The following is a 25,252-nucleotide window of genomic DNA, read 5'->3' as shown; positions in this document are numbered from 1 at the left end:
GCTTTATCAGGGTTTAAGAGCGGTGGGAATATAAAATCACACAGCTCCTTTAGAAACTACTTGGAATTTCCACAAATATTTTAACACAGAATTAACATATAACCCAACAATTACACACACACACACACAACAGGTGTTCAAACAAAAACTTGTACATGAATGTTTCCAGCAGCTTTATTCACAACAACAGAAAGTAGACACAACCCAAATGCCCATCTACTGATAAAGGATAAATAAAATGTGGCATATTCCTACGGTGGAATATTATTCAACTTCAGAAAAGAATGAAGTACTCATGCATACAAAAACATGGATTAACCCTAAAAACATAATGCTAAGTGAAGGAAGCTAGACACAAAAGGCCATCTAGTATATTATTGTATTTAATATGAAGTATACAGAGTAGGTCAATCATGGAGAATGAATGCAGATGCATGGTTTCCAGGGGATGCGGGCAGGTGACACTGGGAAGTGAATGATCAACAGGCACAAGTTTCCTTTTAAGGTGAAGAAAATATTCTGGAACTAGAGAGTTACAATATTGTAAATGTACTAAATGCCAAAAAATAGTTAAAGTGGTGAGTTTTATGTTTCATGGATTGTACCACAATTAATTAGTTGTAAACTAATAAATTCAGTAATATTACAAAACATAAAATCAATACACAAAAATCTGTTTTTTTTTATACACTAACAATAAAATATAAGAAAGAGTCATTAAGAAAATAATCCCATTTACAATTACATCAAAAAGAATAAAATACTTAGGAATAAAGTTAACCAAGGAGATGAGGAAAGATCTGTATCCTGGAAAATATATGATATTAAGGAAAGAAACTGAAGAAGACAGAAATAAATGAAAAGATATTCTGTGCTCATAAATTAGAAAATTTAATATTGTTAAAATGTCCATACTACTCAAAGCAATCTATAAATTCAATGCAATCCATATCAAAATTCCAACGGAATTTTTCATAAAGTTTGTATAGAACCACAATATGGAGGTTCCTTAAAAAGTTAAAAATAGAATGATCATATGATCTAGCAATTTCACTTCTGGGTATTTATCTGAAAAATAACAAACAAAAACAACTTTAAAAGATATATACACTACCATGTTTATTACAGCACTATTTACAGTAGCCAAGATGTGATAACAACCTAGGTATCCAAAAATTAATGAAGGATAAAGAAATTGTGTTATTCATACAATGGAATATTATTAAGCCATAAAAAAGAATGGAATCCTGCCACTTGTGAAGCTATGGGTGGGCCTCAAGGGTATTATGCTAAGTAAAATTAGTCAGACAAAGACAAATACCGTATGATCTCTTATATGTGGAATGAAAAATAAATAAACAAGCTCACAGGTTCAGAGTACAGATTGTTGGTTGCCAGAGAGTTAGGGGGTGAAAGGTGGGAGAAATGATTGAAGAAAATCAAAAGGGAAAAAAAAATTGTAAAACAGAAAACTAAATCTAGAATCTTAACAATGTATTTCCCACAAAGCCTAGGATACAATTCAAAATTACTTAATATATCAAAACAAACAAACAAAAACACAAATAAACATGACTTATACTCAAGAGAAAAGACACTAAATAAAAGGTGGCCTCAGGATGATGACCCAGATGTTATAATTGCAAGACAATGATTTTAAAATAGTTATCTTATGATTATTAAGTAAAACATGTTTGTAATCAATGGAAACATGATAAATTTCATTAAAATAATAAAAACTATACAAAAGAAACAAACAGAAACTACTGAGTTGAAAATGATATATCTGGATAGATATTTCGTGTTCATAAATAAGAAAATTCAATATTGATAAGCTGTCAATTCTTCCAAACTTGATCTATGTAGTCAATGTAATCACAATCAACATACCAGAAATTTATTTTGTAAATACTGACAAACTGATTTAAAAGTTTATATAAAATTTTCTAGGATAGGTCACAATTTAGGCCATAAAATAAGACTCACTAATTTAAAAAACTGAAATCATACGAAGTATATTCTCCAACTACAATGAAATAAAGCTAGAAATCAATAACATAAGGAAATTGGGAAAATTAAACAAGAGACTCCAAAATAACCAAAGGGTCAAAGAAGAAGTCAGAAAGAAAATTAGATGATATTTTGAGATTAATGAAAACAAAAACACAACATATAAAACTGTGGAATTCAGTGTAAGCATAACTCAGAGGGAAATGTATAGCTGTAAATGCCTACATTAAAGAAGAAGAAAGATCCCAAATCAATAAATTAACATTCCACCTTAAGAAACTGGAAAAAAGAAGAGCATACTAAACCCAAACCAAACAGAAAAAAGAAATTATAGGAGAGAGAAGATGGTGGCGGGCAGGACCGGTGGGAGGGTGAGTGTGTGAGAGAGTGAGCTAGTGTATAAGAGAGTGTGAGTGTACGTGAAGGTGGACAACCAAACCCGAGCAGTGCAGAGGTGCGGAGCAGAAGGTTCCTGTGCTGTGGACAGGAGCAGCTGGCTACCACAGCAAGTGGCTCTTCAGGGCGCTTCTCCCTGCACCACGGGAGGTCCCACCATTTTGGAAGATCTTGACTCATCCCTGGGAGGAGGCAGTGGGAGCTGCTAGGGCCCAGCAACCTGAGCCCACCAGCGCACCTGGCACCATCGGACCAGTGAAACCCCTGTGTCAACACAGACAAGTGCACAGTAGTGGAGCTCCCAAGGTGCCGGTTGCAGAAGCTGCAGAAAGCTCGGAGCCCAGCACCATCCCCCATAGTAGCAACCTGATCAGAGTCCAGATATACCGCCAGCAACAGAGGCTGGGGAGCAGACATTCATCCCCAGGCAAAAGAAACACAGATCAGCAGCTGAGACCCATCCCCAAAAACTACAGTAAAAGCTGAGCAGGAGTTTATCCCCACAGGGCAGCAGCACTCCCCAGCTACCAGCAGTGGGACCTGGGGCTCCACAGAGGCCTGTGCGGTCCAGAGGCTCACAAGAGCAGTGGGAAGCCAGAGCCCCAGAAAGACTGGTGCTATCCAGCTGCCTGCCCACAGGAACTGCAGGGTGCGGGGGTACCAGAGAGGCCTGTGCAACCCAGCAGGGACTGTGCCATCCAGTTACCTGTGGGACCTGCGGGATGCTGAAGCACCAGAAAGGCCTGTGTGACCCAGCAGCCCATAACATGGGCATAGAGCCCAGTCCCCAAAGGGACTGTGCAATCAAGTTACCTGTGGGACCTGCAGGGTGCAGGGGCACCAGAGAGGCCTGTGTGACCCAGCCTCGCACAAGATAGGTATAGAGGATGTGAAAATGAAGGTGGAGTGAATGGAAGCTACACAGATGATCTCCCAGGACCAAACGGGAATTACAACTAAAATAAAGACAAATCCTCAGAAAAAAGCAACAGAAAAGCAGCAGGACAGGACCATATAACCAGAGACACTGGTAAGATCTATGGAGGCATGAGAGGGTGGCAGGCTGGGAACCCATGATCAGCAGTAGTGTTAGCTGTGAGCAGCGCCCTTGGGGAATGAAGACCAAGCCCACCCCACAGCTCAGAGAGCCGGGACAGAGCACTAAAATAGCCACAGCCACTCATCTGGGGGCTACAGCAGAGGGAGGGCAGACTGGGCTGGAACTCAGTGGGGAAAACTGGGATTTGGAGGGCACTCAGAGTTTTTGCTGAGTTGTGGCCAAAAAGGACGGTGGCCAGCATGCTCCTTCCCAGAGCTGTGGGGAAAAGCAACAGCCTCCCCACCTTCAGAGATTCGGCCTTTCCCAGATGATGCAAGACACAGAGTAGCTGACTGGATAAGAAAGCATGACTCATATATATTTTGTTTACAAGAGTCCCATCTCACAAAAAAGACTCACATAGGTTGAAAGTGAAGGGATGGAAAAAAATCTTTCAAGCAAATAGAAAGCAAAAAAAAGCTGGGGTAGCAATACTCATATCTGATAGATTTCAAAATGAAGAACATAACTAGAGAGAAAGAAAGCCACTACATAATTTTGAAAGATCTATCCAACAGGAAGATATAACCTTGGAAAACATATATGCACCCAATATGGGAGCACCAACATATATTAAAAATCTTCTGGAGGACTTCAAAGAAGAAATCAACAGCAATACTATCATAGCAGGAGACTTCAACACCCCGCTGACATCACTGGATAGATCATCTAGACAAAAAATTAACAAGGAAACACAGACTCTAAATGAAGCTCTAGATCAAATGGATTTCATAGATATCTACAGAGAATTACACCCCAAAACTGAAGAATTCACATTCTTCTCAAGTGCACATGGGACATTCTCAAAGATAGACCGTATGTTAGGGCACAAACTATGTCTCTACGAGTTCAAGAAGATTGAAATCATATCAAGCATCTTCTCAGATCACAATGGCTTGAAACTAGAAATCAACTGCAATAAGAACATGCAAAGACATTTGAAAACATGGAGGCTAAATAGCATGTTATTGAACAATAAATGGGTTACCGAGGAGATCAAGGGAGAAATTAAAAACTTCCTGGAAACCAATGAAAATGAACACACAACAACACAAAATCTATGCGGTGGAAGCAGTTCGGAGAGGGGAGTTCATAGCACTACAGGCCTACCTCAAGAAACAAGAAAAATTACTAATAGACTATCTAACCTCACAACTTAAAGAACTAGAAAGCAAACAAAAAGATAACCCCAGAGCAAGTAGAAGGAAGGAAAGAGTAAAGATCAGAGCAGAAACAAATGACATAGGAGACCAAAAAAACAATTCAAAGGATCAAGAAAACAAAGAGCTGGTTCTTTGAAAAGATAACAAGATTGATGGACCCTTCACTAGACTCACCAAAAAAACAAACAGCGAGAACCCAAATACACAAGATCAGAAATGAAAGAGGAGAAATAATAACTGACATCACAGAAATACAAAGGATTGTTAACAAATATTATGAACAACTATACAGCAACAAATTCAACAATCTAAGAGAAATGGACACATTTCTAAAAACACATAGTCCCCAAAAACTGAACCGGGAAGAGACAGAAAACTTAAATAGACCAATAACAACAGAAGAAATTGAAGATGTAATCAAGACTCTCCCAGCAAACAAAAGCCCAGGCCCGGGTGGCTTCACGTGGGAATTTTACTGAACATTCAAAGAAGAACTAATACCCATTGTCCTCAAACTATTTCAAAAAATTCAAGAAGGAAGACTTTCATACTCATTTTATGAGGCCAGCATAATTCTAATTCCAAAACCAGAAAAAGACACTACAAAGAAAAAAAACTACAGGCCAATATGCCTGATGAACATAGATTCCAAAATCCTGAACAAAATACTAGCAAATCGAATCCAGCAATATCAAAATATTATTGCCCTGGCCAGTTTGGTTCAGCAATTGGAGCTTCAGCCTGCAGTCCAGAGAGACCTGGGTTCAGTTTCCGCTAAAGGCACGTACCTCGGTTGCAGTTTGTCCCTGGCCTTGGTTGGTCATGTGGGTGGCAGCCACTCAATGTGTCCCTTTCACATCGATGTTTCTCTCTCTCTCTCTTCCTCTCTCTCCCTCCCACTCTATCTGAACAAAAAATGGAAAAATGTCCTCAGGCGAGGATTATATATATATATATATATATATATATATATATATATATATATATATTATTCACCATGACCAAGTGAGATTCATCCCAGGGATGCAAGGCTGGTACAATATTCGCAAATCAATAAATATGATATACCACATAAACAAAATGAAAGATGAAAATCATATGATCATATCAATAGATGCTAAAAAGCATTCGACAAAATCCAGCACCCATTTCTGATGAAAACACTCAGCAATCTGGGAACAGAGGGATCATATCTCAACATAATAAAGGCCATATATGAAAGACCTACAGCCAACATCATATTCAGTGGGCAAAGACTAAAAGCATTTCCCTTAAGAACAGGAACAAGACAAGGATGCCCACTTTCACCACCCTTATTTAACATAGTACTGGAAGTCTTAGCCACAGCAATCAGACAGGAAGAAAAATAAAAGAGATCCAAATTGGAAAGGAAGAAGTGAAACTGTCATTATTCGCAGATGAAATAATATTATACGTAGAAAACCCCAAAGACTCCATCAAAAAAATCTACTAGACTTAATAAATGAATTTGGAAAAGTAGCAGGATACAAAATTAACGTCAAGAAATTGATGGCATTCTTATACACCAATGTTGAACTCACAGAAAGAAAAACTAAAAAACAATCCCATTTACCATCGCAGCAAAAAAATTAAGATACCTAGGAATAAACTTAACCAAAGAAATATAAGACCTATTCGCAGAAAACTACAGGTCATTGAAAAAAGAAATAGAAGAAGATATAAAATGTGGAAGCACATACCTTGTTCATGGATTGGAAGAATTAACATCATTAAAATGTCCAAGTACCCAAAGCAATCTATAGATTCAATGCAATCCCCATCAAAATACCAACGACATACTTCACAGAACTAGAACAATACTTCAAAAGTTCATATAAAACCAGAAAAGACCCTGAATAGCCACAGCAATCTTGAAAAAGAAGAACAAAATTGGAGGGATCACAATACCAGATTTCAGGTTATACTACAAAGCCACTGTAATTAAAACAGTCTGGTACTGACACAAGAATAGGCAGATAGATCAATGGAACAGAACAGGGAACCCAGAAATGGACCAAAGACAATATGCTAAATTAATATTTCACAAAGGTTGGAAGAACATAAAGTGGAGTAAAGACAGCTTCTTTAATAAATGGTGTTGGGAAAATTGGACAGCTACATGCAAAAAAATGAAACTAGACCATCAACTTACACCATACACAAGAATAAACTCAAAATGGATAAAAGACTTAAACATGACTCATGAATCCATAAAAATCCTAGAAGAAAATGTAGGCAACAAAATTTCAGACATCATACGCAGCAGAATTTTTACTGATACATCACCTAAGACAACAGAAACAAAGGAAAAAATGAACACATGGGACTACATCAAACTCAAAAGCTTCTGCCCAGCAAAAGAAACAACTACCAAAATGGAAAGGGAACCCACTGTATGGGAGAGCATAATTGCCAATGATAAACCACAGAACTAATTTCCAATATATATAGAATGTTCATACAACTCAACAAAGGAAAGACAAAGAACCCAATTAAAAAATGGATAGAGGAACTAAATAGATACCTCTCCAAACAGGACATACAAATGGCCAAGAGACATATGAAGTAATGCTTAACATCACTAATTATCAGGGAGATGCAAATTAAAACAACAATGAGCTATCACCTCACACCTGTCAGAATGGCCACCATCAACAAATCATCAAACAACAAGTGTTGGTGAGGGTGTGGAGAAAAGAGGTCTCTAGTACACTGCTGGTGGGAATGCAGATTGGTGCAGCCACTATGGAAAACAATATGGTGTTACCTTAAAAAATTAAAAATTGAACTTCCATTTGACCCAGTGATCCCACTTCTAGGAATATACCCTAAGAAGCCTGAAACACCAATCAGAAAGAATATATGTACCCCCATGTTCAAAGCAGCACTGTTTACAATAGCTAAGATCTGGAAACAGCCCAAATATCCATCAGTAGACTGAATAAAAAAGCGGTGGTACACATACACAATGGAATATTATGCAGCTGTAAAAAAAGAAAGATCTCTTATCCTTCAAGACGACATGGAGGGCCCTGGAGAGTATTATCCTAAGCAAAACAAGCCAAGCAAAGAAAGACAAATATCACATGATCTCATTATTTGTGAAATATAATGAAGATAACAGTCTGAGGAATGGGGTAGTCCCAGAGACGTGGAAGTGGGGTACAGACTGACAATCCCCAGGAAAAGGGGTGGTGGAGAGAGATAAACCACAGAACTTATATGCATGTATTCATGAACAATGGACATGGACAACAATGCTGGGGACAGAGTAAGGGGGTACCTGTGGGAGAAAAAGGAGAAACATCTGTAACAAAAATAAATTAGTTAAAATAATAATAATAATAATAAATCATAAACATTAGATTGGAAATAAATAAAATAGAGAATTGAAAAACAAAAGAGAAAATAAATAAAACCAAAAATTGGTTCTTTGTAAAGATCAACAAAATTGACAATTCTTTAGCTAAATTGGCCAAACAAAAGAGATAATGCTCAAATTCTTAAAATCAGGAATGAAAGAGGGGACATTACTGTCAATCTTACAGAAATAAAAAGGATTGTAAGGCAATACTATAAGCAATTGTATGTAAAAAAATTGAATAGCCTACCTGAGATAGATAAATTTCTAGAAATAAGCAAACTACTAAAACTGACTCAAGAAGAAATAGAAAACATTAATAGATCTATAAGAAGTAAAGAGTTTGAATTAGAAAACAAAAAACTTCTCACAAAGAAAAGCCCAGGACAAGATGGCTTCACTGGTGAATCCTACCAAGTTTTTTTGAAAAAAGAATACCAATCTTTCATAAACTCTGCCAAATGACAGAAGGAAGCACAACCAATTCATTCTATGAGTCTGGTATGTTAACTCAGGAATACAAGTATGTTTCAACATAGGAAAATGAATAAATGTATTATATGATATTTAATAGAATAAAGGAAAAAATAAACAATATAATCTCATCATATGCAGAAAAAGCATTTGACAAAATTCAACACTCTTTCATGATTAAAACACTCAACAATCTAGGAAAAGATGAGAATTTCTTCAACCCTAGAAAGAGTATTTACAAAAAACCACCACTAACATCATATTTAATAGTGAAAAACTGAAAGCTTCCCCCCTAAGATTAGAAATAAGACAAGGATGCCCACTCCTACCACTTCTATCAATACTAGACTAGAGGTTCTAAAAAATAAAACATTAAAAAAATAAAAGAAATCCATACTGGAAAGAAAGAAGTAAAACTATCTCTATTTGCAGATGACATGATTTAGGATTTCATATATAGAAAATCCTAAAGAATACACACACACACACTCCCCAAAAGACAAAAATCTATCAGAGCCAATAAAAAAGTTCAGCAAGGTTGTCGGATTTAAGGCCAATATACAAAAAATTATTTGAATTTCTATACATTAGCAATAAACAATCCAAAAATGGAATTGAGAAAATAACTGCATTTACAAAAATAAAAAAGAACAAAATACTTAGGAATAAATTTAATCAAAAAAGTTCACTGAAACACCAATCAGAAAGAATATATGTACCCCCATGTTCATAGCAGCACTATTTACAATAGCTAAGATCTGGAAACAGCCCAAATGGCGATCAGTAGACAAATGGGAAAAAAAAGCTGTTGTACATATACACAATGGAGTACTATGCAGCTGTAAGAAAGAAAGATCTTTTATCCTTTAAGATGACATGGAGAGACCTGGAAAGTATTATCCTAAGCAAAATAAGCCAAACAGAGAAAGAAAAGTATCATATGATCTCACTTATTTGTGGATTTTAATGAACATAACAGTCTGAGGAATGGGGTAGTCCCAGAGATGTGGAAGTGGGGTACAGACTGACAATCCCCAGAAAAAGAGGTTGTGGGGGAGGAATAAACCACAGAACTTATGTGCATCTATGCATGAACAATGGACAGGGAAAATAAAGCTGGGGACAGGGCGGGGAGGGAGAAGGAGAGGGGAATCAGTGGGGGAAAAAGGAGAAACATCTGTAACAAAAATAAATTAATTAATTTTAAAAAGTTCAAGACTTGGACACGGAAAACTAAAAAAAAAAAGGTTGAACAAAGTTAAAGATCTAAATAAATGAAAAGACACCCCATGTTCATGGATTGGAAGATATAACATTGTTAAGTTGGTATACTGCCCATTTATCTACAGATTCTACACAATCCCTATCAAAATTCCAATTGCCTTTTTTACAGAAATGGAAAAGGTAATCCTAAAATCCATGTCAACTTGCAAGGGGCCCAAAATAGTCTGCCCCACTCCAAAGGAAAAAATTTTAAAAAGATAACAAAGTTGCAGGACTTATACTTCCCAGTTACAAAATCTATTACACAGCTACAGTAATCAAGATAGTGCATTATCCGCATAAGGACAAATATATAGATCAGTGTAATAGAACTGAGAGTTCAGATATAAGCCCATATATCTATGGTCAGTTCATTTTGACAAGGTGTCAAGACAATTCATTGGGGCAAGGTGGGGGTGCGGGTGAATAGTGTTTTCAACAAATGTTGCTGGGACAACAGGTTATCCACTTGCAGAGGAAGTCAGTTGAACCCTACCTTACACCATATATAAAAGTGAACTCAATATGGATCAAAGACCTAAAGGTAAGACCTAAAACTATAGAACTCTTTGAAGTAAACATAGGAGTAAATCTTCACGACCTTGGATTAGACAATGATTTTTAGATATAATACCAAAAGCAAATCAACCAAAGAAAAAAGAGAGAAGTTGGAATTAATCAAAATTTTAAAATTTGGGGTCTGGCTTCTTTCACTAAGTATAATGTTTTTAAGGTTCTTTGATATTCTAACATTTATCACTTCTTCATTCCTTTTCCTGGCTGAATAAATAATGTATTGTGTAGCTATACCATATTTTATTTATCCATTTACAATATCATCAGAAATGACTTTAAGGGAATAATGATGCTTTTTAAAATAGGTTTATAAAAGAAAGCCTATCGCCTGTTGATTCAGTAGATTTCCTGACAGAGAAAATGAGAAATTGTTCAAATCCGCTATCTTTGTGGCCAATTTGTAAATAGATGTTCTCCATACCTTGTTGTAATTTATATATATATTTTTGTTATACTTTATTTTTATATCCTACCATATTTCCCAAAATGGGGAGAAGAATTTGAATCGGCTTTTTCCTCACTATCAGTTAGCAATAGGTGGATTATTTGTAAATAAGCATATCTCTAATTATAAGCCATAATGAATCTATAGCCATTTTTAAGAGATCCAAAGTAATTCGAAATTATACACTAAAAAATAACCCATAAATCACCAGCCTGCACATATTAGCAGAGATTATTACTTAAATTATTGCAACATGATCCCCACTGACGTACTATCTAGAAATTAAAAGTGTTTCTCTTGCTTCTGCCACCCCCACCATAATTTCTGGGAGTTTCCTAGTGAGCCACAAGAGCATGGCCCAGAATAATGCCCTTCGTATCTTGTGCTCTACCCTGTCTTCTTATCACAGCCTCTGCCAGGACTGCTCCTTTGGAAGCAGCAGCTCTGCTGAGGATAATTTTGCTGGAGATCCTGCTGATGTCCATACCCTAGCCTTGGAGAGGAAATGATACTTCCTCTTAATTCCATAGTAGAGAAACACTTTTAAAAGACTTTATGAAAGACCTGAGGATAAGGAAGTATAGCACAGAAGGTGGTTCACAGTAGAATAGCTCTTTGAGATCAGAGTAGCATCTAACCGCGAATCCACGCCTGGCTCCTGCCAGGGCAGTGGAATCTCCGTGTAAGCCCATACCTCTGACTTTGTGTGCAATACCCCTAGAAATAGGACTATTTCCTTCAGGAAAATGTCACCTTACGGCACCATACCATTTCCATAGGTCACTTATTTTTTAGCTAGTACCCAGGTTTCATAACTTCCATTCCCATGCTCTTTCCACAGCTGTGTTAATGTGTGTCATTCAAACACTGGCCTGGAAAATTCTGATTTCATCAAAGCACACAAACATACAGACTGGCCTAGGCAACCAATTATAAAGTTACCCTAATGACCCAGCCAAGAGTTTATGGTGGTCTAAACTAAGGCAGTATCAGCAAGAATGAAGAAAAGAGAAGAAATTTCAAACCTACCACTGGCAAAATGTAGTGACCCATTAGACAGGAGGATTGAGGAAAAAGATAAGACAGAGCAGACAGATCAGGAGCTGAGTATCAATGAGACTCAGTTTAGACCAGAGAGATTGGGTATCAAGAGATTGTGGCCATATAGTCAATGTACTATGTGTTCAAATGAGAGCACAAAGTTCAAAACTTGTGGTAGACAGGAGGGGCACAGTTCTCATTAAACCACCTGGTCACAGACATGTCCTTCTGGCATGGCTGTACAGTAGAGGCTCTTAGAAAAAAATAAGACCATGAACCTAGATAAACCAGGAGCGTGTGGAGGCCACAGTGGCTCTTAAAGAACAGTGTTTTCCAGTGACAGACATATGTCTACGTGACATACTAAGGAAATGAACCCAACTCAAAGTAAGGGCTACATGAAACAAAGCCCAGTGCTACACAATGGGGCTCCAGGGAAATCAGCAGAAGTCAGGGTCCTAGCAGAGCTGTACCAGCCAAACCTGAGCAAGGACCAGAGGACATTTAGATTCTATGGGCCTGTGGCTAGTGGGGATGTTCCTACCTGAGGTGAGTAGGGGTGGTGGGAGAAAAAGAGACAAGGAAATCCAAACTTCAGTGTCTAAGTTCTCAACCCTGTTTGAACCACAGACCCTTTTGCCTGTCTGCTGAAGCCTGTGGACTCATTCTCAGAACAGTTTTTAAATGTGTCAAACAAAAATATATAGGATTACAGAAAAAAAAAACATTATATTAAAATAAAGCTATAGACATTTGGTTTTTAATTTGTGATATATAATGTGCATATTTATTAACACATTAAATAAGAATTATATCAAAATACTGTTTTTGTTTTGCTTTTTCATCTTTACTGTTGAGAGTATTACAGAAGTTCCCTTTTTATCCCCTATTGCCCCCCTTCACCAGGTTCCCACCCCACCCCAGGCCTTCAGTTCCCTATTGTCTATGTCTATGAAAAATGCATATAAATTCTTTGGTTAATCTCTTCCCTTCCCTCCACCTCTTCCCTCTGAGATTCGTCAGTCTGTTCCATTCATCTATGCTTCTAGTTCTATTTTGCTCATCAGTTTATTTTGTTCATTAGATTCCACATATAAGTGACATCATGTGATATTTGTCTTTCTCTAACTGGATTGTTTCACTTAGCATAATAATCTCCAGGTCCCTCCATGCTGTCTCAAAGGGCAATAGAGCCTTCTTTTTTACAGCTACATAGTATTTAAAGTATGATGAATATAAATAATATTTTAAGATTTATTGTAACTTTAATGTGCTATAAATATATCTGTGATTTCCACTGGTGACACAGTTATAGGTACTACTAATATTACTGTGTTTGTTGCCTATATCCCCAATTAAAGGAAATGATAAATTTCAATTAGAAGTTTGTGAAAATAAAAATGTAAAATTTTCCCATTCAAATTTGCAGAACCTTTGCATGCAGGGAACTCCTGATTAAGGATAAAGTTAAAAACAGAAACCTGCCTGATGGAATGTGGATCTAAGACAGGAGATGAGATGGAGAAGGTACAGAAAATGAGCTGGAGCATCAGGAAGTATAGGCCCAACATTAACTTCTGCAGGGCCCTGGGCAACAGTACAATTGGAGGCTCCTGGCTTTGCACAATATACCCACTCATCTCTACCTTCTCTTCCCATCATTCCCTTTTTCCTGTTCAGTGAGAAGCCTCTGCTTGTGGGTTCCCAGTGTGTGGTCTAGAAAGGAGAACACAGTACCTGAATGGGCACAGCTCCTTGGCCCCCCAAACACATCACCTATCAGGAAAGGCACAGCCAGAGAAGGGCCATAATGGAGCCTTCTAAAGCCTGGTTCTTAAGGCAGAATTCTGAATGCCAGGATCAAAGGTCATTCCTGAGCTGGTGTACCTTATCCTTAAAGACCAGCAAGTGCAACACATGGCTGCCATTAAAAGGGTTGAAGGGTCAAGGTACACCTCTAATTCTAATATTCTCCAGCAATCTAAATGGAACTATTTTCTTTTTCTCATTTTTCATTATAGTCTCACTGATGTTATGTTTTCAGTGAGAAAGAGGAGTTGTGTCAGATATCACCTTAGTCTACATTTTTTTTCCCTATGAAAATCTAATAAAAGGAGCCATATTGCCTTTACCGTGTCTCCCAGCCTCTCTCTCAAATAGTAGACCATAGGGTCTGTGGATGCTTAGAGGTATCCCCCCACCCCACCAGCTACCTACAATTACCAACAAAGCCATAACAACTTTCCTGGGAGCCCAGAACTGATTCAATGATCAGAGAATCCCATCTTTAGGTAGGTGACAGGAGCAGGGAAGGTTATATCTAGGTAATGTTTAACACTGAATTTTATCAGGAAGAGGAAGGCACCACTGGTCTCTCACTTTAGATGACTTCAAATTTCCAGCTCATTGAAATCAGTCAGTGTATGATCTAGTCCAGGGATGAGTGGCAGACTGTTTTAGCAGTCCCTAAAATATTATAATGCAGTAGTTTTCAACCCAACGCATATTCGAGCCACCTGGGGATATTGATAAACTACAAAAGCCTTAGCCTGACCCTTGGAGATTCATAGGTATAAGGAAACACTGTTATGAGGACATCACATTCTTCAGGTGTATTGTTTGTGTATTGTGGTGGGGAAAAAAGATTAGAATACTGATGTAACTAATACAAAAATATAAATGCATGGAAAAAATATATGAATACACTCCTTCCCTTTCCCCAGATACTTCTTGACTTTATCACACAAACCACATTAACATTCATGTATTTATTTTCTATTGCTGTGTAATAAATTAACACGAATGTATTGGCTTAAAAAAATACTTATTACTTCACTAGCTCAGAAGTCTAGGCACACTGTAGCTGAGTACTCTGCTCAGGGTCTCAGAAGTCTGAAATCAAGGTGTCAGCCAGAGCTGCAACCTCATCTGAGGCGGGGGCCTCTTCCAAGCTCATTGAAGTTGTTGGCAGAATTCAGTTCTTGCAGCTGTAGAACTAAAGTCTCACATTTACTTATTACCAGCTTCTAGAGGCTGTTCTCGGCTGCTAAAGGCTACCTTGATGTCCTAGTCATAAGGTCTTTTATTATTATTTTTTTCTTTGCTATTTGTACTATCCTTTTTAAAAAAACATTTTTTAATTTTATTTTTGTTACAGATGTTTCTCCTTTTTTACCCCATTGACACCCTCCTCCCCACCCCCACCCCCCCGGCCCAGGTTTTGTTGTTCATGTCCATTGGTTATGCATACATGCATATAAGTTCTGTGGCTTATCTCCTCCCTGCCCACACCACCCCCTCTTCCAAGGGTTGTCAGTCAGAACCCTACTTCCACGTCTCTGGGTCTACCCTATTCCTCAGACTGTTATGTTCATTATATTCCACAAATAAGTGAGATCATGTGGTATTTGTCTTTTTCTGCTTGGCTTGTTTCGCTTAGGATAATACTTTCCAGGTCTCTCCATGTTGTCTCAAAGGATAAAAGATATTTCTTTCTTACAGTTGCATAGTACTCCATTGTGTACATGTACCACAGCTTTTTTATCCATTTGTCTACTGAAGGACACTTGGGTTGTTTGCAGATCTTAGCTATTGTAAATAGTGCTGCTATGAACATGGGGGTACATATATTCTTTCTGATTGGTGTTGCAGGCTTCTTAGGGTATATTCCTAGAAGTGAGATCACTGGGTCAAATGGCAGTTCAATTTTTAATTTTTTGAAGTAACACCATAATGTTTTCCACAGTGGCTGCACCAGTCTGCATTCCCACCAGCAGTGTACTAGAGTCCCCTTTTCTCCACATCCTGGCCAGCACTTGTTGTTTGATGATTTGTTGATGGTGGTCATTCTGACAGGTGTGAGGTGATGCCTCATTGTTGTTTCAATTTGCATCTTTCTGATGATTAGTCATGTTGAGCATTTCTTCATATGTCTCTTGGCCATTTGTATGTCCTGTTTGGAAAGGTGTCTATTCAGCTCCTCTGCCCATTTTTTAACTGTGTTCTTTGTGTTCCTTTTGTTGAGTTGTATGAGCACTCTATATATTTTGGAAATTAACCCCTTATCTGATGTATCATTGGTAATAATGCTCTCCCATACAGTGGGTTGCCTTTCCATTTTGAGGGTTGTATCTTTTGCTGTGCAGACACTTTTTAGTTTGACGTAGTCCCATGTGTTCATTTTTTCCTTTGTTTCTGTTGCCTTAGGTGATATATCAGTGAAAATTCTGCTGCATATGATGTCCGAAATTTTGCTGCCTATATTTTCTTCTAGGATTTTTATGGATTCATGGGTCACATTTAAGTCTTTTATCCATTTTGAGTTTATCTTTGTGTATGGTGTAAGTTGATGGTCTAGTTTCATTTTTTTGCATGTAGCTGTCCAATTTTCCCAACACCATTTATTAGAGAGGCTGTCTTTATTCCATTGTATGCTCTTGCCACCTTTGTCAAATATTAATTCAGCATAATATCTTGGGTCCATTTCTGGGTTCTCAGTTCTGTTCCATTAGTCTATATGTCTGTTCTTGTGCCATTACCAGGCTGTTTTGATTACAGTAGCTTTGTAGTATAACCTGATATCTGATACTGTGATCCCACCTACTTTGTCCTTCTTTTTCAAGATTGCTGTGGCTATTCAGGGTCTTTTTTTTATTCCATATGAACTTTTGAAGTATTTGTTCTTGTTCTGTGAAGTATGTTGTTGGTATTTTGATGGGGATTGCATTGAATCTATAGATTGCTTTGGGTAGTATGGACATTTTAATGATGTTAATTCTTCCAATCCATGAACATGCTATGTGCTTCCACTTTTTTATATCTTCCTCTATTTCTTCTTTCAATGACCTGTAGTTTTCTGCGAATAGGTCCTATATTTCTTTGGTTAAGGTTATTCCTACGTATCTTAATTTTTTTGCCATGATGGTAAATGAGATTGTTTTCTTAGTTTCTCTTTCTGTGAGTTCATCCTTGGTGCATAAGAATACTGTCGATTTCTTGACATTAATTTTGTATCCTGCTACTTTTCCAAATTCATTTATTAACTCTAATAGATTTTTGATGGGAGTCTTTAGGGTTTTCTATGTATAACATCATGTCATCTGCAAATAATAACAGTTTCACTTCCTCCTTTTTAATTTGGATCCCTTTTATTTTTTCTTCCTGTGTAATTGCTGTGGCTAAGACTTCCAGTACTATGTTAAATAAGAGTGGCGAAAGTGGGAATCCTGGTCTTGTTCCTGTTCTTAAGGGAAATGCTTTTAGTCTCTGCCCATTGAGTATGATGTTGGCTGTAGGTCTTTCATATATGGCCTTTATTATGTTGAGATATGATCCCTCTATTCCCAGATTGCTGAGTGTTTTTATCAGAAATGGATGCTGGATTTTGTCGAAAGCTTTTTCAGTGTCTATTGATATGATCATGTGGTTTTTATTCTTCATTTTGTTTATGTGGTGTATCACATTTATTGATTTGCGAATATTGTACCAGCCTTGCATCCCTGGGATGAATCCTACTTGGTCATGGTGAATAATTTTTTTGATGTATTGCTGGGTCTGATTTGCTAGCATTTTGTTCAGGATTTTGGCATCTATGTTTATCAGGGATATTCGCCTGGAGTTTTCTTTCTTTGTAGTGTGTTTTTCTGGTTTTGGAATTAGAATTATGCTGACCTCATAAAACGAGTTTGGAAGTCTTCCTTCTTCTTGAATTTTTTGAAATAGATTGAGGAGAATGGGTGTTAGTTCTTTTTTGAATGTTCAGTAGAACTCCCCCGTGAAGCCATCTGGGCCTGGGCTTTTGCTTGCTGGGAGAGTCTTGATTACCTCTTTAATTTCCTTAGTTGTTATTGGTCTGTTCAAAGTTTCTGCGAGAGCCCCTCAGGGCTTCCCCCCACCCCCACCTCACTGGTGACAGCTGCCCTGGCCGGTTTGGCTCAGTGGTTAGAGTGTCGGCCTGTGGTCCAGAGAAGCCTGGGTTTGGTTCCCACTAAGGACCCATACCTCGGTTGCAGTTTCTCTCCTGGCCCAGTTGGTCGTGCGGGTGGCAGCCACTCGATGTGTCCCTTTCATGTCAATGTTTCTCTCTCTCTCTGTTTTCCTCTCTCTCCCTCCCACTCTGTCTGAACAAAAAATGGAAAAATGTCCTCGGGTGAAGATAAAAAAATAAAAATAAAACATGACAGCTTACTTCTTCGAAGCAAGCAGGAGAATCTCACTCCAGTCTGCTAGATGGTGTCTTACACTGAGCAATGTAACCACAGGAGTGACTTTATTGTCACCTTTCCATATTATGTTATCAAATCAAGGGGGGATGACTCCCCAGACACCCATATTCTCAGGCTCAGGCCACACCCTAGGGGATAAAAGCATACAGGGAGTGGACACCAGTGGCTGGGAATCTTGGGGGCCATTTTAGAATCTACTCTACCACAGTGTGTATTGCAGGAGAGAGAGAATATAATAAAGGAATGGTAAAATCGTAAATGGGCAAAGAGTAACTGGAAGGGAAAAAACACATACTGAGGAGTCGTGGCAAGAGGAAAAACTGCTGAGCAAACTGCACTGGGGATGAATTGGGAAGGTTAAGAGTTTTGTCTGTTAATTGATTTTGTGTGGGGCAGACAATGAGAAAGACGATAGGGAAAGAGGCCCTTAAGAAAATTCTTCTGACTACTAAGAACTTGCTCCCTCTTTTGGTGTCTTCTTTAGAGACTGCCATAAAATATCTTAATTTCTTTCAACTACTTGTATGTGTACTTGTTTTTGTTTTGTATTTTTATTTTTTGCTTCACTATTGTTCATTTTAGTATAAATCTGTGCTCAGAATAAAACTCAACATGATCTAACATTATTTTGATTATAATGGAAAGATCAGGCTTGGGATTTAAAACAGACTTCAAATCAAACCTCTACTCCTTCACTTACTAGCTACGTTATTTTTTTTTTAAACCACTAACAATTATTAAGCATATATTCCTATTCTAAATGATGTTGCTTAATTTAGCTTGTGATCAAGATATTGCATCTAGTCTACTGGTTTATCTCCTATAGTATAGTTAAGTGACAGCTGTGATCACCAGTTTATCCAGATTGACAACAAAATAACTAAATGCAGTTAATTGCTTCATTAAATTCCGCATGTGGTTGTACATATTAAAAAGGATATCTATAACTGTCTAAGGCATATAATAAATGCCAGCTTCTACTATTACAGTTTTTATTATTTCTTGTACCCTGGCAAACCAAGTGGCAAATATTATTATTAAGTTAATGATCTAAAATATAGGAAAGTGAAGTTGAGACATATCAGAAGGAGAGTTCACATTAAGATGGTACTTCCCGAGCTAGACTGCGAAGTACTACCGAGGCTGAGGTTTCTGTCTGTGCTGTCCGCTGATGTTTTCTCAGAGCTCTGCACATAATAAATGTTCCATGGATACAATATTCTATGTCTAATTACTAGTTGCACTCAAAATGCACCTGGCATCATTAAGGGTTTCCAGGATTAGGGTAGAGGTGGAAGACCTACCTATCACAAAATTAAAGGCTTGGCCCTGGCCAGTTTGGCTCAGTGGTTAAAGCGTCGGCCTGCGGTCCGGAGAGACCCGGGTTCGGTTCCCGCTAAGGGCACGTACTTCGGTTGCAGTTTGTCCCCGGCCCTGGTTGGTCGTGCGGGTGGCAGCCACTCGATGTGTCCCTTTCACATCGATGTTTCTCTCACTCTCTCCCTTCCTCTCTCTCCCTCCCACTCTATCTGTACAAAAAATGGAAAAATATCCTCGGGTGAGGATAAGAAAATAAAGGCTTGGAAAAGTTGGTAAATAAATTATGTTCTTGGTAGAAGACACTGTAAGTAATTTATTCATTCATTTTACAAATATCTTTTGAGCACTATGTTCAGATACTATGACAGATGTTGTAGGAAGTAAATAAAGTACATGAGACATGATTTCTACTCTCAAAGATCTTCCATCCAATACCAAAAATACCTGTATACCAACAATTTCTATGCAAGGCTAGATGTAATAAGTGGCATGTATAACACAAAATTGTACAGGAATACATATAAAGGAGAGACCAGTTTAGACCATAGATTATCTATGCCCCATGAACCAAATTCATCCTGTGGTCTGTTTTTGAATGGTATACGAGCTAAGGATAGTGTTTACATTTTGATAAAACAAAGAATGCAGAAGCTATATGCAGCCTACAAAGTTAAAAATTTTACTACTGATTCCTTTACATAAAATATTTGTGCATACCTGTTCCAAACGAATGAACAAAAAAGGCCTCACAGAATGTACATTTGACCTAGGCCTATCACTGATGGACAGAGATGGGAAGGGGGAAGGGCACCTGGAGTAGAGGGAATGACTTGAGTAAAAGCCCAGGGGCAGGGGACTTCAGGGCACAGGTGGAGAACAATGGTGACAAATTATATTTGGCAGGACTATGAGGTTTATGAAGGGAGAAGTAGAGGACTCTGGAAGGGTCATCTGTGCTGGGTGGGCTAAGGAAGTTGATTATTCAGTAACTGAGGACATCACAGTTGCCAGAAAGGATTTCATGGAGTTTTTGCAATGGCCTCTCTTCAAGGATGATAATGATGGAGGGAAGATGATTTTTCACAGTAGAGCACTACAGTAATGTGATTTTTATGACAATTAGCCAGGGATGAATACCATGCTTCATTCTACCCACCAAATAACTCACGTCAGCAATATGTATTCTCTTAGCTTCAGCTTAGGTCAAACTCCTAACCAGAGCTTACAGACACCTTGCTTTATTACTTCTTATCTGCTCCACCATCGAGCTCCCTGAAAACATGCTTTAAAATGGGACTTCAGACAGACCCTCCAGTGCAGCTTTGTTTCACATGACACTATGTTATTAATGCATGACACTATATTATTAATAATATTCACCAACAAGTCTCAGACCCACTATTTCACTCTCATTTAGTGGCAATCTCCAGCAATCAAATAAATAATTGTGCTTGTCTGTCTGGCCCAGGCACAAGATGCACTTACACAGACTGTTCTGTTGGTCAGTTCCATTTGCTGACAGCTCGGCAGGGAGGGCTTGATTTATTCAATGCATAATGCTGCTGCCTACAAGTAGAACCCTGGCTAGGGAAGGGAGGAAACAGACTGAGAATGGCAATGGAAAAAGACAAGCAAAGATGGAATGAAATGAGGAGTTGTTGGGAAATTCAAGTTTCCCCTGAATTCCTGAGTACCTCACTTTTCCTTCCTCACAGCCCAGAAGAGAACAGAGCCTTTATCCAGAAATACATGCCTCCTGGGTGCTGTCACTCTGGTCAACACACATTGCAATTCTCTGACTACTCACATGCTCCAGATTAAATAGGCACAACAGTTGTAATTAGAAAAGAAAGTAGGAAGTCAGACTAAAACACATACAGTGAGGGAAAAAAAAATGAAACAAGTTGAGGAAAAGGGAGAGAAACTCACAGGAGAAATAGTTCTAAATTACTATATAACAGCCACAGGGCAGGGCGGGGTCACCTGACTTGAATGTAGATGAGGCTGACCTGTGGCCTTCCCTTCTGGTTTCCCAGCATCCCATCTACTTCTCCACTGCCCTAGGTCTTCATCTAATTCCTAGCCAGGCCAGTCCTCAGTCACTCTTGCTCTAAATTTCTTCTTTCTTCATTCTTTCTACAGCCCAAATAAAGTATTTCTTTTACTAGTTATAACACCAAAAGGATCTCTTAAAACATGTCACACAAGAGTCTGTTGATCAAACCTCAGTATGATTACTTACCAAGAATATTGATACCCCAACCATAGGGTGAATTCCTAATGGTAGATTATCAGGCCAGGGCAACATCACTGGAGGAAAGGAGGGAAGAAAGAGGATAAAAAGGGGTAGAAAGAAGGAGAAGAGAAGAAAGTATTTATTTATTTATCCTCACCTGAGAACATTTTTGCATTCATCTTCAGATAGAGGAGGAGGAAAAGAGGGAGGAAGAGAGAGAGAGAAACATCGATGTGAGAGACACATCCACTGGCTGCCACCCACAGGATCCCGGAGACAAACTGCAACCAAGGTACGTGCCCTCAGCGAGAACCAAACCAGGGTCTCTCTGGACCGTGGCCCAACACTCTAACCGCTGAGCCCAACCAGCCAGGGCAGAAAGTACTTATTGAGTGCCATTTACATATAGCATTATGTGAGCTGAGCTAAATGGCTGCAGGTCAGGAATTTAGACTACATTAATCCAGATCTGAGCTAATTCCCAAAGAGTTGAGTAAAGAAACATAGGGATAGGCAATTCTATGACCCTGACATTATATACATCAGGAAAGTTGACAACAAAGGTGAGTGATAACCAGACTCTGTCAGGGCTTTAGGAAAGTCAGTCAACCACTTTGAGACCTAGTTTCCTCATTTAAAAACAAAGCTTTTGCGGGGAAATGGTCTCTACATTTTCCTCTCATTCTTAAATTACATAATTCAATGACTTTTGTCAAAATTTTCCCTCTAGAAGATCATTTTTATTGCAGATAAACATGCTTTTATTTCTTCCATTAAAAAAAAAACAACAAACTCTCCTTACACAGTGTCTCCCTCTGGGTGCTGCCTTATTTTTCTAATTCCCTTTTCAGCAAAATTCCTTGGAAGAGATTTCTTATGATTCACATCTCCACTCTTTCTCCTCCTATCCTCTCTAGAATCCACTCCATCACATCACAGAACCTCTTCTCATAAATAACTTCAAAGATCTCTAGTAGTCAACTGTCAGTTGTTCTTTTGACTGTTAGCATTTTACACAGTTCCTGCACTGAACACTTTCTTCATTTGCCTTCCAGGACACCACACTCAACCTGGTTTCTGGTCACTCCTTTTCAGTCTAATTTTCTGGTTTTCCTCATCTCCCCAAACTCCAAATATGGAAGATTCCCCAAATAAAGCCTTTATTCCTTGTCTTTCTCTCTCCACTCAAATAATGGATGATTTCATCCATTATGTGGACTCAAAGACCATCTTTGGGCTTATGACTTGAGACTTCTCTCTTGACTCCAGACATGTATATCCAAATGCCTACTTGAAAACATTGCTTGGCTATCAAGTTGGTATTTCAAACTTAACAAAAGTTCCCACCTGTTTCTCTTTCTAAAGTCTTTCCAGTTCCATTAAATGGCAGTTTCATCCTTCCAGCTGCGCAAGGTATAGCTTGGAAGTCACTCTTGAATCCTTTCTTTCTCCCACACACTACATCTCACCCACCATCAAATTCTACCAGCTCTTCCTTCAAAGCAGGAGTCTAGCCATTTCTATCCACTTTCACTGCTACCATCATCTACTACTTGAATTATTTCAGTTGCCTCTTATAAAAGTCAAAATCCATGTTGGAAACAGATGGCATACCCAAATGGAATAGCTTAGAATTTAATAAAGGGACTGTTTACAAAAGTATGGACAAGATTGAGGGAAACTAGCAATTGATGGTCAAATGTCCTGTGTCTAGCAAGGCAGAGAGGGTCAATAGAGTCATTACTACCCTTAGACCTGAGGAAGCAAGGAGTGGGACTGATTACCTGAAAACACACACACACACACACACACACACACACACAGAGACACACACACCAGGAACTGCATTCTTCGAGGACAACCACCAAAAAGGAAAATGGAGAAATGTAGACCATGAACTCATACTCCTCCTGCCTTCCAATCTTCTGATCACACACAAAACTGAACCCCAAGCCAGAAGACAAGAGAGCTCACTGATGCAGTCCTTTAAGGTCAGCCTCCTAGCTTCATGTACTCGTCTGGGACACAGAGCAGAATGGAAAATGGTAGAGAGGGGATCTGGAAGGGAAAACAAGTATATCAGACAAAATGTCCTCATATGGAAAACAGAAATTAATATTACTCTCATCAAATGAAGTGAAATCATTCACATAAAGCATTTAGCACAATGTCTGACACATTGTTTTTAGGGGAAAATAGCAACTCTCATTTGCCTAGAATCCTATTTCCAAGTTTGGCTTTTTACAGAGTTGCTTTCCAAACTTCAGATCATGACCAATTGGTGGGCTGTGAATTTAATGGATTCCCAACACTTTTATTAAGACATAGAAAAAACCAGCAAGCACCTCATGAAGCAGGAAAAAAATATTGCTTCAAGAACATTACTTTAAATTAAATTTAAATATATGTTAACTCCAATGTGTATTTGTATGCACGTATGTGTGTGAGTTTATGAGTATATTCAAGTATGTATTCATTCCCTGGGTCATTATGTAAAATATATTTCTTATTAAGAGTCATGATCAAAAACTATTTGAAAGCCAGAATGCAAGAACACTCTGGCTATGCCCTCTCACTTTTCACTTATTCCTCCCCAAGAAGTGATTCAATTACCTAATTTACAAATGTGGGTGGAAAAACTAGGCAGCTGTGCTTGATTCCTTTCTCTTGTGCCTGCTAGTTCCCTGTTTTGTCTTCTCTTATTCTCTGTAGTAGACTAAATAATGGCCCCCAAAGACATCAGGTACTAAAACCTGAAATCTGTAAATATTACCTCACATAGCAGTCTGTGTAACTATGATTACATTAGGGATCTATGATTAGGTTAAGGATCTTGAGATGGGGAGGTTATACTGGATTATAGATGTGGACCCTAAATAAAATTACATGTATCCTTTAAGAGGGAAGCAGAGGAGCCCAGCCGGTGTGGCTCAGTGGTTGAGCGCCGACCCATGCACCAAGAGATTGCCAGTTTGATTCCTGGTCAGGGCACATGCCCAGGTTGTGGGCCTGATCCCCAGTGGGGGGCATGCAGGAGGCAGCCAATCAATGTTCTCTGTCATCGACGTTTCTGTCTCTCTTTCCCTCTCCCTTCCTCTCTCTCTCTCTCTCTCTCTCTCTCTAAATCAATGAAAAGAAAAAAAATTAAAAAAAAAAAAAAAGAGGGAAGCAGAGGACATTTTACACAAGGGGGAAAGGAAGGGGAAAGGCAATGTGAAGACAGAATAGGGAGAGATTTCAAGATACTACCTCGTTGAAGATTGAAGTGATGCACTCACAAGTCAAGGAATGCTGACAGTCACCAGAAACTAAAAGAAGCAAAGAAAGATGATTTATCCATTCATCAATCAATGAACATTTAAAAAGATTACTTTTAAGGATTCTTTCCATGCTGTTAGTGGGTAGGGAAGGGAATACCAGATTTACATCCATGAGTCGAGGTGTCACGAGAATTTCGAAGGCCTCTGCACAACAATTTGTACTCTGACTTCCCTCCTAATAATAATAGCCACACACTGAGGTATAATTACGCGCAGAATATACTTTGTGTTTAATCTCTATCCTCACAAAAACTCACAAGGTAGACATCATGACCCTTGTTTTACAAATGAGAAAACTCACCG

The 25,252-nt window shown here is 38.4% G+C and overlaps 1 long non-coding RNA gene across 2 annotated transcripts in view; it reads right to left on the bottom strand.

The window, feature by feature from the left end:
* Positions 1-24,929, bottom strand: part of LOC118616864 — a 39,275-nt gene extending 14,346 nt beyond the window's left edge. Inside the window, exons 1-3 of one of the 2 annotated variants that reach the window (XR_004956718.1) lie at positions 24,879-24,929; positions 23,604-23,687; positions 21,687-21,703 (exon numbers count right to left, since the gene is read on the bottom strand). This is a non-coding gene — a long non-coding RNA (uncharacterized LOC118616864). Of the gene's footprint in view, positions 1-21,686; positions 21,704-23,603; positions 23,688-24,878 lie in introns of those variants that run through there. The other variant, XR_004956719.1, reaches the window with a different exon arrangement.
* Between the last annotated feature and the right edge of the window lie 323 nt (positions 24,930-25,252).

Source organism: Molossus molossus, unplaced genomic scaffold, assembly GCF_014108415.1.
Source record: "Molossus molossus isolate mMolMol1 unplaced genomic scaffold, mMolMol1.p scaffold_m16_p_5, whole genome shotgun sequence".
NCBI classification, from domain to species: Eukaryota; Metazoa; Chordata; class Mammalia; order Chiroptera; family Molossidae; genus Molossus; species Molossus molossus.
This window is presented reverse-complemented; position numbering and strand designations above follow the sequence as displayed.